Source organism: Alexandromys fortis, unplaced genomic scaffold (genome assembly GCF_014885135.2).
Source record: "Alexandromys fortis isolate MF-2015 unplaced genomic scaffold, M_Fortis_MF-2015_v1.1 scaffold_34, whole genome shotgun sequence".
NCBI classification, from domain to species: Eukaryota; Metazoa; Chordata; class Mammalia; order Rodentia; family Cricetidae; genus Alexandromys; species Alexandromys fortis.
This window is the reverse complement of record NW_026067933.1, coordinates 5,591,271-5,605,190: the sequence shown is the minus strand read 5'-3', so window position 1 is coordinate 5,605,190 and position 13,920 is coordinate 5,591,271. Positions and strand designations below refer to the sequence as shown.

Sequence of the window (13,920 nt, the reverse complement as noted above, 5' to 3'; positions counted from 1 at the left end):
TAATAGTTGATTAGAAGAAGAACTAGAATTAGAAGCCAGTCTAGTGAATAATATTCTCTTTTGATGTATTTAAAAATAGCAACTGGGACATTCTGCAATTATACTTGCTTGGTGGAAAAGGCATTCAAAATGGAATAAATAAATACTTAGATAATAAATGAGTCTGAAATGATCAATTATCTTCTGTTGTTTAAATCTTATTTTAATACATGGATCATAATTAAAATTCTCAAGGTCTGAAACTTTTATTTTCTGGACAGCCCTTAGTTATTATAAACATTTCTAAAGGATGACCAGATCATGTTGTCATCAATGCCATGTCCATACACAATAACGCGAAGTCTTGTTTTAACTTGTAAACCATGATATAGTTAGTGGTACTACCCACGGAAGATAGCACTTTGCCATCTCAGACACTCAGAGGTCACCATGTCATTGTTTTCTTTTATAGAGCAATATGCAATTTATCAACATTTTACAATAAGACATCATAAGTATTAAAATACGTAGCGAGTTTCCAAAATGTTTGAATATTTAGACAAGAATAGCATATGCTAGGCTAAAAATAGAGGCTATTAATAAAAGCCTTTATGCAGTATTGCTGTCACCAAATCCATCTGTCCCTATGAGAACTCAGCATGCTCACAGCTACTGCCAAGAGAGCTGTCCTGTGAAGCAAGGACTCTACGTGACCTTTCCACCCATAACTACAGCCATCACTCTCTACTCTTCCGGTTAAATAACTGTGGACTAACAGAAATGACACTGCCCTTTGAATCCAGTGATATTCATTCTATTCCGTTTCAACCCCAATAGGATTTTTTTCAAGGTCTGTGTCATTTATACAGCTAATGTTTCCGTTGCCTTTTGTAAAATAAATGATTGTAATTCATTTTTAGTTTAAGTTGTTTATGTGACAAACATGAGCTGATTTATTTGCTAGCACTATATAATTACATATTCATTTTAGCAATATTGAGAAACACACTCTGTGGGAAAAAAAAAGATATAATGAGACCATTGTATGCTTTTGTCCATGAATGAAACTTCGTTATATTGAATCATAAGTATTTGTACATGGAATATTTATGATAGTTTAGAACTCCTTGCCATCCAAAAAAGTCATTTCTATTATAGGCGAGAGGAATTATTAGTGTGATATAATAAATCAAAATATTCCTTCTTATTGTACCTATGTTATCAATTTGCCTTAATTCACACAAAGAAAAGCTAAAGATTTTCTATTTAATTTAGCAGGAAATACTACCTGAATTGCTAAAAAATATTTATGGTACAAACACACACTAAATAGTATTACAGGAGAGAAAAAGTAACAGAAGAAAAGAGTAAGGAATCTTTAAAATGGTGCAGACATATCTCTAGCTGTTAAATATGCATCTATTTTCCTACCAAGAAAAACAATGAGTTCAAAGTTCTTAATTCATTGTCACTTTGTCACAGAAAAAAATCTTAACTTTCAACAAATTCCTCTTCTAATATGAGATACTTTTCAAATACAGATAAAATTAAATGGTATATATTCTAAATACTTTTTGAAATATATTAACTTAAATAGAAAAATAATACACAAAATTTAACAAATATAATGTTGAACATATTTTATGTAAAAGTAATAATTTTTCTGTTTGCATGCATATTGATGATATATGCATATATATGTATGTGTTTATTCATATTTATGGAACATAAAACCATAAGATGAAGAGCAAGAAACTATAAAATGAGTGAGATTGTCATATACTTAACATGTGGAGACTTTCTTAAGGTATAGCATATTTATGATTGATAAATATGTAGCTACATATTCTCAGTCATTCTTCATGCATGTTAATGCATAGTTCATGAAAATGATTACAAATTTTGGCTTATTCCAGATGTTCATTTACTTATAATGGTTAGTTTTTAAGAATCATGGATAGATAGTGTGCTGCTTTGAATGAAAATGACCCTAATAGATCTATAGGGAGTGGCACTATTAGAAGGTGTGGCCTTGTTGTTGCAGTGGGGGTCTGCCCTAAATTCTCAAAGCACAAACCAGGCCCAGCATCATTCTCTCTTCCTGCTGTCTACCAGTCAGGATGTCAAACTCTGAGCTGCCACTCTAGCACCATGTCCATCTGCAGGCCACAATGCTTCTCACCATGATGCAAACAACTAATCCCCTGAACTATAAACCAACCTGGATTAAATGCTTTCCCTTAGGGGAATTAATATGGTCATGGTGTCTCTTCACACCAATAAAAAACTGTAACTAAGACAGATAATTAATGATTTTATAATTATGCTTTACATAGTCAAAATATTTCCTTATATGATATTTGCATTTTTATATATTAATGTACACTTCATTATTTACAAATAATACATTGGAGAAATTTGTTTAACTGAAAGGAGGAGAAAAAAGAGGATGTAACCTTTCCCCAGTAAGCAGGATTAAGAATTTAAGTCCTGTGCCTGGAGGAACTTCAGAGATCAAGTGCTAACATTTAATGAAGATTTTTCCTGAGCTTCTTTGTGCTAAGTCTGAGTTCCCAGGAAGTGGTCAAAAACTGTAAAAATTATGACGGTGAGATTTTATATGGGCTTCATTAATCTATAATCTAGAAGAGATCCGTGTTTGCCAAGGCAGTTAGTGAGAGAAGAACCAAGGTTCAGGGAACTAGCAACAAAAGAATCACTTTCATTCCTACAATGCTACAATCTGAAAACTTAATAAACCTAGACAACAATTCAGTCACCCAATCATTAGCAGTGATGGTCTCTGAGTGGAAAGACTTTCCTAGAAGAAGTCTGTGTGTACCAAGAATGCATGCTCTGTCTCCATGCACTTTTGTCCTCAGCTACCATTTGCTGCAATCACCCATTCCAAACATTTTTATTCCATTGTTTGATCATGTGGCTAGGTGGCTCTTCTTGCTTTTAAGTACATAGCAACACTTCTTAGAGCAAAAGCAAAACATGATCAACAAAGATAGAACTAGACTGAAGGGAAGTATAAAGAAGGAATATGAGTGATTTATAAATAATAGGATTGAACAGGCTCTTTCAAGACTTATTTCCTTGTCCTATAATAATACATCCATAAATATTTATATATGTTTATTTTTCTTCTAGTTGACTACCAAATGCTTCGCAAACCCTAGGAGCATAACATACTTGGGATTTGTTCATGTTTTGAGATATAATTATTCAGTTTCTATCTTTAAATTGCTTTTTATTACTTAAAACATCCACAGTAATTTTTCAATATCTGCATGATGAATGTCATTATGTTCATTTTCATCGTCAGCTGTAGCTGGTTTGCCCACTTAAGTCAAACAGACATCCTCCATGTATATGCAAAATTGACCAATATATGCAAAATCAATAGTATTTGAAGCTAAAGCCCCACATTCTGTTTTTACTTTAAAAAATATAAATTGTATACTGTTACTCTTATATTATAAATTGTATACTGTTATTCTTTTATTTACATAAAAAACCACATAAACTTCTGATGGAGCAATTTGTTTCATGTTGTTGAGGAAAACTTTAAGAACATGAATTAAATTCCCAAGGAAAACTAAGGATGAAATATTTTTTCCCCTGTCTGTCTTTTCTTCCCTTGTCCTTCTCTTATACACTCTTTCCTTAATTCAGTACCTGGGATCAAACCAAGACCTTTATTCCTTTTATTACTGATATACCTTGCCAACCTTTTACATTCTCTTGTTTTGAAATTCTACTGTCTAAGAGAATTGAAAGAAACGTTGATGTGCAAACACTTTATAGTCCAGAAGATGAGCCTTCTCTTGCATTTGGATGTATCTGAAACTAGAGGTAAGGAACTTTCATAAACATTTCACCAAAGGCCTGGCTGTCTTCCTCGTTAGCCTACTTCCTCAAGTTCCCTATCCTATTATTTAAATTCCAAAATACTATAGTCTTCATTGGTCATGCTGGACTGTTACTCTTGCACTATCTTCACTCTAAGACTACCCATATTATCTTTGTTTTGTTTTTAAAGAATCATATAACTGTTATGTTTGCAAGCTGTTATTGCTGAAGAAAATTGACATTTACAGTTAAGGGTTAGTGAGGTCTGTATGGTTCACATACTGTGTTTCTTCACAGGGTGTCTGCTGTTAATTCATGTACAGGGGCTCATATTTTCTGACAGCATTTTACAAACTCTGCAATTACTGGATTTTTCTCCAACTTTTACTCTCACCCCATATTCGTACTTCTTAGCATGCTGTTAGGACTGAGACAAACACTCAGTGCATAATTTAAAGCTCAGAGGTGAATGATCCATTTCTTGATGAAGTTACTTTAAAATTATACTGAATTGCAGTTGGTAGTATGGGTCAAAATATGTTCCCTTTCTTATATTAAAGCTCTAACCTTGCACAAGCCGAATGTGACTGTATACCTGAAATCATCTGCTTGTTGAGGAAATCAATCATAAAGGTGGTCTCTAATCTGATCACGCCTGATGTCTGCATATAATGAGGACCCTATGGACACAGATATGAAGGTAGAGAAAATGGTAATTTGGTGAGATGTAGGTAGGAGGGGAGAGATAAGAACCGGGAGGAACTTAATTTGAGGCAAACCTTCTGGTACTTGATACCAGACTCTTAACATCTTAGTAATAAGAAACATATTATTTATGTTGCTCATACTGCTGTGTTTTGTTATTACAGCCTTAGCAAACAAATTCAGTATGTAATTAATTCAATATCAAAATGATCTGATTTTAGACCTGTCAATTTCACTAATGACACTTGTAAATGTAAGCCATTCAGAGCATGATGCTTTATCTTACATATTAAACTTCGTATAAATATATCTTTCTTTTCTTTCTATTTTCTCTTTTGTGCCCCAAACATGTTATAAAATTTGACTTACTGGAATTGTTTCCTTTTTACAAATATGAACTGAATGACCCTGGCAGTGCAATGTTTACAATAGACTTTGCTGACGACTCTTAAGAAGTAACACAATTGAAGAAATCAAGTAGAAGCCAGACATGTGGAGTCCTAGGGGATACTATTTTGGTGACAAGTGAAAGACCAATTATTTCTTTTCCTTTACAGACTTGTTTCTTTTCTCTGGACACAGTTTTATCCTTTGAGCTGAACCAATTATTAACAGCAATAAAAGATGGGTATCTCAAAATTATAATGCTTCCAGATTCATTAGGTCACTTCTCTGTTTAGTTGATATCTGAGTTCGATAGAAACAGGTGAGATAATGGGACTTACTGTAATTAGGCGATGTGCTAACTGTGGACACCTAACTTTCATGTTTTCTCAAAGTACTATAAAAATATCATAAAACAATTTATTTATGCTGTAATAACCATAGTAGTGAAAAATGGCTTCAGATAAAGCAATTATTTTTAGTAAGATCATAAAATAAGGGAATAAATAAGGTACTTTAAAATGCATTTAAATCTTGAATTGTTAATAATCAATAGTTTTTGCCTTAAGGCTATTTTTAAGCTTTGTAACCACTAAGTTTATTTTGTATTTTGTATAAAAGGAAAAGTACTTGACACTAAGGTCAAGTTGTCCTCTATCAAATATTTTATCACTACAAAATACATTGCCAAATCAGAAGGTATATTTATCTCTAGCCAATTTATATATGATGTAGAATGGAAATGAATGAGTCATTGTTGCTTAATAAAGTCGGTATATATCTCATTAAAGACTTTATATCTCAATACAAAGACTAACAGCTATAATAACCAAAATTAGTTTAATATATGGCAATCATGTTATTTTGGTAGGGCTTCTATGACAAAATCTCACAGACTGAAGAGCAAAGATTCTTTTTCACAGTGTAGTCTACAAGTTCAAACTCAAGGTTCCTGTATCCTTGACCTGCAAGTATCACATTCTCCATGTCTCTCCACCTAGTTTCCCTCTGTGCATGTAAGTCCCTGGTGTCTCTCCATGTGTCCAAATTTCTTTTTTTATATAATGGGAACATAATTGGATTTGAGTTCAACCATCTGCCCTCATTTTTTCAATATCACCCTTTGAAGGTCCTGTTTACAAATGCATACACTTTATGAAGACCTTTGCAGTGGTTTCAGTATATGAATATGAGCAGTGAAGAAAGGACAATTCAGTCCATTACAATGGTAAGTAGCATTCCAGATCTATGCAAGGCTATCAGTTTTATAAGAGGCTGACTGACTTATCTTGAACCCCAGGTGCAGTTTGCCTTCACTAATGCAGTTATTAAACATTCATAATTACACAGTCATACTCTCTCAAATTCTTCACAGTCTGTTAATAGAAGCTAATTTTATCTCATTGATAATATTAAGAAATAGTTGTGTTTTCTATATATCTAAAATATTTTCTATAAAAATTGTATAGTCTCAGTGATTAATGTATTGTGGAAAGAATGAACTTGATTCCCATAACCTATATAAACACCAGGTAGATAAAGCGTTCTTCTTTAAGTCAGCCTTAGAGGAAGAAGACAGATCAATGTGACTAGGGATACTAGACATATAGCCAAGCCATCGACTTCATTGCGAAAACTTTTCTTAATGAATAGAGGACAAAAGCACCCAGACCTTTATAAACCTAGACTTCCGCAGGCTTGCATACACATATAAAATCTGCATGTATACACACATGCATACCACATATACAGATGCATGATAATGGGGGAAAAGAAAATTTCTACAGAAAAATACAATTCAATGTACTTCATTGGATCATTTAAAATAATAAATATTCCATCTGAGGCTTATAACAATAATTCTCACAGATAAAGTTTTAGCTGATATGGATAACCCCTTAAATGAGCAAAACATGTAGGAGCATTTTTCTTCTATGCTAGGAAATCAGTTATGAAAATCACTACATGACACTATTGTTAAAATAAACTGTACATGATTAAGGAAAAACTTTTAGGGTGATATAAGAATTCTGTTTCTTGACAAAGTTTTAAATGATATTGAAAGATGTAGTAAGGAGGAGGGGGGCTGCTTTTCATCCCGGCTATCTTAGCCCCCGAAATAATCACATGGAAATCTGTATTAATTAAATTACTGCCTAGCCCATTAGCTCTAGCCTCTTATTGGCTAACTCTCACATCTTGATTAACCCATTTCTATTAAATCTGTGTATCACTACATGACTGTGGTATACCAGCAAGATTCTAACATACATCTGTCTCAGACCAGAGATTCATGGCATCTTCCACACCTCCCTTCTTCCCAGCATTCTGTTCTGTCTAGTCCATCTACCTAAGGGCTGCCCCATCAAAAGTCCAAGGCAGTTTCTTTATTTAACCAATGAAAGCAATATAAATACAGAAGAACCTCCTACACCAGAAAGATGAAAGATTTTAAATTTTTTACATATTTATCATTTTTTATTTATTTTACTTGTCAACCACAGTTCCCCCTCTCTCCTCTCCTCTTGTTCTCTCCCTTCTACACTCCACTCCCATCCACTCCTCTTCCTTCTCCCTTCAGATTGCGTAAGGTCTCCCTTGTAAATCAACAAAACATGGCATATCAAGTTGAGGTAGGACCAAGCCCCTCCCCCATACATCAAGGCTGAACAAGGCATCAATCATAGAGCCAGTTCATGCATCAGACACAGGTCCTTGTCCCACTGCTACAGGCCCCACAAAAGACCAAGCTACACAACTGTCACCCAGATGCAGAGAGCCTATGTTGATCCCAAGCTAGCTTTATAGCTGTCTGTCCAGAGTCTGTGAGCACCCACAAACTCAGACCAGCAGTCTCTGCGGTTTTCTAATCATGATTTTGATTCCGTCTTACTCATATAATCCCTCTATACATGCTTCAACTGGACTTCGGGAGTTTGACCCAGTACTTGGCTAAGGACCTCTGTATCTGCTTCCATCAGGTAATAGATGAAGGTTCTATAATAACAACCAACCTGATTACAGGGGAAGGCCAGTTCAGGCACCCTCTCCACTATTAATAGGACTATTAGCTAAAGTTAACCTTATGGGATCCCTGGCACCAGGTTTCTCCCTAACCCCATAATGGCCCTCTCTATCAAGATATCTCTTTGAAAGATGTTTAAATGGAAAAATCATGGTGATTTGAAGTGAAAATTAATCCAGGCAGATAATTATCAAAGAGTTGATAATGTGTAATTTCAAATAAATTCATTGAGAACACATGGCCATAAAAGAGAAGTTTAAGCCCATGGGATGCAATCTAACACACTTTGATATATCACTAACCAGCAATTGTAAAAAATAACATTCTACTGGAGTTGATCATTGTTTCTGAACACAAATAGAGATCAATAAATTTATCTTACTGTGATCATAGCATTAATGTCTCTATTTGATGTCTTTAGAAAGAATATTAGATTGTCCAAGAACTCCCGAATTTTGACTTCTGAACTTGGTGGCTCTGTGTTTTAGTCACTGAGAAATGGAACTTCAAAAGAATGTGTTTTAAGAAGGAAATGTTGTAAGTGTTGCTTTTTGCAAATGTAGACTGAGTGACTTCAACATGGTCATTCAAAATATAAATGTTGGATTTAATAGAATCATATAAACATTAAAAACATAAATTGTAACTCACTGGATTATTTTAAGACATATAATTATAAAGTTGAGACGGTGTAAAACATATGTTTTCCAAAGAAAGAACTAAAATATTGGTTTACAAAATTGAATAAGTATATTGAAATGGGATGGATTGTCAAGAAATCAACTTTAAAATATGACCTGTTTCCAGAAAAGAATTATGTACCTGAACAGTCATATTCCAATCGAGGCACACATCTCTTGAATAACCCTCAGAAAAACGATGACCCACAAGAAACTTATGAAAGCAATGAAGAAGTATCTTCACCTCTAACAAAGGATCATTGACAGACAAATAAATAACTGGTTTGTTGTGTCAGTACATTTTGGCCTTATATGCAGAGCTTTTTCTGTGCCTGCTTAGTATTTAAAACTATAAAAAGCGATGTCAAATAAACTTGGAGTTGGAAGTAAAAAAAAAAAAACTCAAATTACTTTTGAGTTTAATAGATTGACAATTGTGTTTAACATATCACCTTACTGTATCTATAAACTTTCATATACACAAAGTATTTTATTCATATTTATTATTCAAGAGAGTAACAATCAGATTAAAATAGGTGGAGTTTTATGCAGTGGTCTGGGAAGATGCATGCAGAAGGGACATGGAGATGTAAAAGGGGTTTAGAACCTGGACTCTCTGATTCGCTCTCTGTAATGTGCATGAGTGATAGACTAACAAACTGCAGTGTACATATTTACTTGTTTTGCTCCACTTGTGACTAGTCATAATCCATGCCAATAATGGTTAGTTAATGTTTTTTAAATATTTTTTAAAACTTCATTTTCATTGTACAAGTAGTTGGGGAAGAATAACCATAGAGGGTCTTGGCGTGGAAAATGTTGGAATCATGTTGACAGTACTGATTTTATTCAAATAAATATTAAAATTACTCTAGATCCTTAAGTATTTCAGTTTATTCACATTTTCACAAAAGTTGACTTGTAGTGTATTAAATCAACCAGAGAATTGAGCAGAAGGCGCATAAAATGGATAAAAGATAAAACTATCTACTATAACTGGATGATGCATCTCCATCAATTTAGAAAGGTACAGAACTGGGTGGATTGACATGAAGAAATGAGTTTAGTCATTGCACAAGTGGATGGCACGTATTTTCACAACACCTAAGACATTATCTCTACCATGGCTTAGTGGCTTTTCTATTGATTTGAAGTGATGCTGAACCTGGTAACTTATAAAAGAAAACATATCCTGGGGCTCGTGGTTTCAGAGTCCATGATCATCATGGCAGGGAGCACGGCAGCAATCAGGTAGGCATGGTGCTTGAGCAGTGGCTGCATGCTTACCTCCCGATCCACAGGCAGCAGGCAGAAAACAAGATACACACTCAAACACACACACACACACACACACACACACACACACACACACACACACACGGGGAGAGAGAGAGAGAGAGAGAGAGAGAGAGAGAGAGAGAGAGGCAGAGACAGAGAGACAGAGAGAGAGGAGATCTAACCCAGTATGATGTGTGTGTTTTTTTTTTTTTTAACAATGACATGATTTTTTATGGGAGTATTTAAAAATAAAAATTATCATTCATAGCAAAGACAAAAAGATCCTAAAGGTGATTTTAAAAAGTTCTTTCTTAAAGAAAAAGGGGGAAATTAGGGCAAAGTCCAGGTAGAAAACCATTCCTGTCAGTGAGAAAACTGCCTGCGGTCCGCTGTCTTCTTGCTGATGTGTTTAAAGATCTTGGACTTCTCCACTTTCTTTGTTTTCTGGTAGCCAAATCCACCGCCACCTCCTCTCTTTTTAAGCTTGCCATCATGGCTGCTCACGTTCAGATCAACGAAGGGAGGAACCTTAAAGCCAAAGGACAGAGCCACCTGAGGCAAGTTTAAGTTGTTCACATCGAAGATCTGCTTGAGAGAGTGGGAGTCGTAGGCTCGTATGTAGGACTTGTATGCTTCCTGCGCGGACTTATGGAGAAAATAGTTCTTTTCGATCAGCTTTTCCAGCTGAGACTGAATATCAGAAACTTTTGACCAGGAAAAGTCGAACTGATTCAGTGGAACCTTGGATTGCTTCAAGTAACGAAGGAAACCCAACTCTTCAGGGCGCAGGATGAGCAGGGCATGCCCTCTTCCGTTCAGGCCCCGAGCCGTTCTACCCACACGATGAATGTATTCCTTGGGGTCATCGGGAGGGTCATACTGAACAATCCAGTCAACTTCAGGGATGTCCAGCCCTCTGGCTGCCACATCTGTGCACAGCAGTATCCCTGAATCTGCGTTGCAGAATTGGAAGAACGTGGTTGTTCGCTTATTTTGCTTTTGCCTTCCATGGATGGCCAAGACAGGGAGGTCGATGTAGTTCAGTAGCTCGTAGTGGTACTTCACAGACATACACGACGAAAAGAAGACCATCACTTTCTTCTTCCGGTTCTTCTTAAGGAATGTGAAGAGCAGAAGGAACCTCTTCTCCGAGGGACACACAACATATCCCTGCTCAAGTCCATCCACTGTGGCAACCTCTTTATCATCATCGACACCCACATACAATGGCTCTTTTTTCAGAGAAATTCTTGCCAAGTCTTCAACTTTTCGAGTTTGTGTGGCAGAAAAGAGCATGGTTTGCCTGCGTACTGGCAAAAGTTTAATAATTTGCTTTAATTCTTCTTCAAATCCAACATCCAAGATACGATCAGCCTCATCAATAACAAGACACTGAAGGTTCTTGTACATGAACCCTGGAGTATTCTGCATGTGGTCTAGAAGCCGGCCGGGGGTGGCCACGACAATGTTGATACCATTGGTGAGCTTCTGCGCTTCAGCAGACCTGTTACTGCCACCCATGATCAGCCCCTACGTGTGAACATGGTGCGTCATCAGTTCCTTAAGAACACCAAAGGTCTGCATGGCCAGTTCTCTGGTAGGAGAGAAAATCAGGACTCCTGTTCCATTCCTGGGCATAAACTTTAACTTCACAATGAGCTCTATCACAGGGATGAGGAAAGCTAGAGTTTTGCCACTGCCGGTTTTAGCAGCTGCTAGAAGATCCCTGCCTTCCAGAAGTGGCCTGATACTTTTATGTTGGATCTCAGTCATGCGCTTGAAGCCCATTTCCTCTATAGCCTTCAGAGTGTTTTCATTGACGAGGTTAGACAAGGAAGCAAACGAAGTGTCCTCAAAAGCCCCTGTCAGCCCCAGGGGCAGGCTGGGAACTTCCTTGTCATCTGGCTTCTCCACAGCATCTTCTGCTTCAAGAGCCACAGTGCCTTCTTCAGTTTTTGCTTTTTTGGTGTCAGGCTCTGAGTCATTTGCCATTTTCCTCTTTTTCTTCTTCTTTTTCTTTTTTGATTCTGAATCAGGAGATGGCGCTGCTGCTGTTTCTCCATTGGTTAAAGCAGTAGGTTTCTGGGGTATCTTTTCAACTTTCGAGTTTTCCACTGTCTCTTCAGGCAAGCCTCCACTTTGTGCTTCTGCTGAGCCCACCCTCGCAGCATGCTTTACGGTTTTCTTAACTTTTCTGACCTTTACCTCTTCTTTGGGCACATCTTCATTGGAAGGTTGGGATAGGCTCGTGTTTGATGCTTCTTGCAGCTTCAGGTTTCGCTGCCGCAGCTTGATGTTCCGCTTCTCGATCTTCTTGCGCAGGAGTTTCATCTGTAAGTGCGACATGTTTGCCGGGCCGCGCTAGCAGGCTGCACTGAGCAGTAGCTGCACGTGCGTAGTCGGAACCTGATGTGTGTTTTTGAAACAAAAGACTACCCCTAGTTCTACACTGCCTCCACCAAAGTCAGACTCCTATTACCAAAGAATTCCACCAACTTGATACGAAACATTCGAACATGAGCCCATTTGTGGCAGTCTCCTTTAAACCATCACAGACATACAACATAGCTCGTGCACAGAATGAAAAGTGGAAGTACAACATGCTTTTATCTGAACAGGACAATAGCGTATGAGATTTAGATTGAGCAAAGTGGCAAAATGTGCTCAATATTCTGCAATGAGATTGCATTTTGAGAACTCTCTGCATTGGGTTCAATAACTACTCAGCACTTGGTATCGAGTTTAATTACTGAAGAGAACTGGAGATCTGGACCTGTAAACAGGATTGATTCAGATACGAGTCTGACGCAGATACAGTGGTGTGCTGACAGAAGTCCTCCATCGCTCATACCCACGTTGTGATTCTGCTCACGAAAGTGAACAAGAGACTGGCTATTTTCTTTATAAAAACTAATTTTAGTAACATCATGCTGACTGGCAATCATTAGTAGCCATTACTAATGATTAAAGTATCCCAATCAAAAGAAGATGTGATGATAAATTGTTTAGTTTTTTTTTATTGTTTGCTTGTGTTAAAAGTCCTGCAGTAACACAAGATGCATAGGAAAAAATTTCCATGACTTTCTGTATTTCTTCATGGCAGAGTGAGATTTGAATCTTGGAGCAGTGGCTTATTTATTTGTTTGTTTGTTTGTTTGTTTGTTTGTTTTTGAAGAGTCAGTCATCAGTTGTTGTAACACTTAGGGTGGCAGTATAAGGAAATGACACTCCTGGCTCCTTGGTGATTTATTTATGTAACACGATATAAATGTTCTTTGGGGGCTGGAGACAGCTATTCTTCCAAAGGACGTGGCTCACCTGCCACACTTTCATAGTAGCCCATAACCATATGTAACTCCAGGTCCAGTTCTTCTGGATTCTGTAGGTACTGGTATACACATGGTCCACAGATATTCATGTAGGCATGCTCAGGCATACTACAGAAAATAAAAGTACAAATGTTTTTAAAAGGTGCTTTTATTTAGTGATTAATATTATTAATTCTGAGACAACTTTTATTTTTTAACTTGGAACACAGTTCTGGTATTCATAAATTGTTCAACTCTCCTGTGTAATTTACAGAAAACACTTAACAGAACAGGTCTTTGTTGTCCAATTCTTATTCAGCTCTGTAAACAACAGAAGTAGCCTCTGGTGAAAATCTGAAAACTAACTTACTTGGATATTCTTATGATTATTTAGTAATGGTATTTATAAAAGGATTAGAAGCAGTAGGCTGGGGCAGACCATGTATCATATTTAAAGTAAAAACCAAAGGTTCGTTATGTATTTCTGGTGCATTTTGGAAAGTTATATCATAGCTGGTTTGTGTTTCAAGGTGGATGTGTGTGTGTGTGTGAGTGTGTGTGTGTGTGTATGGTCTGAGTGTCTGTGTGTAACAAAAACAGTGGAGAGGAGAGCACAAAGTTGAAAGAGAGCAATAAGAGATATACGTGATCATTTGTAGGGAGGAAATTATGGAATAATATAATCTCAGATAACAAAAAAAAT

General features: G+C 36.5%; 1 pseudogene; it reads right to left on the bottom strand.

Annotated features, from left to right (window-relative positions):
* Positions 1-10,131: 10,131 nt before the first annotated feature.
* LOC126503918 (ATP-dependent RNA helicase DDX18-like) lies at positions 10,132-12,309 on the bottom strand (annotated as a pseudogene).
* Between the last annotated feature and the right edge of the window lie 1,611 nt (positions 12,310-13,920).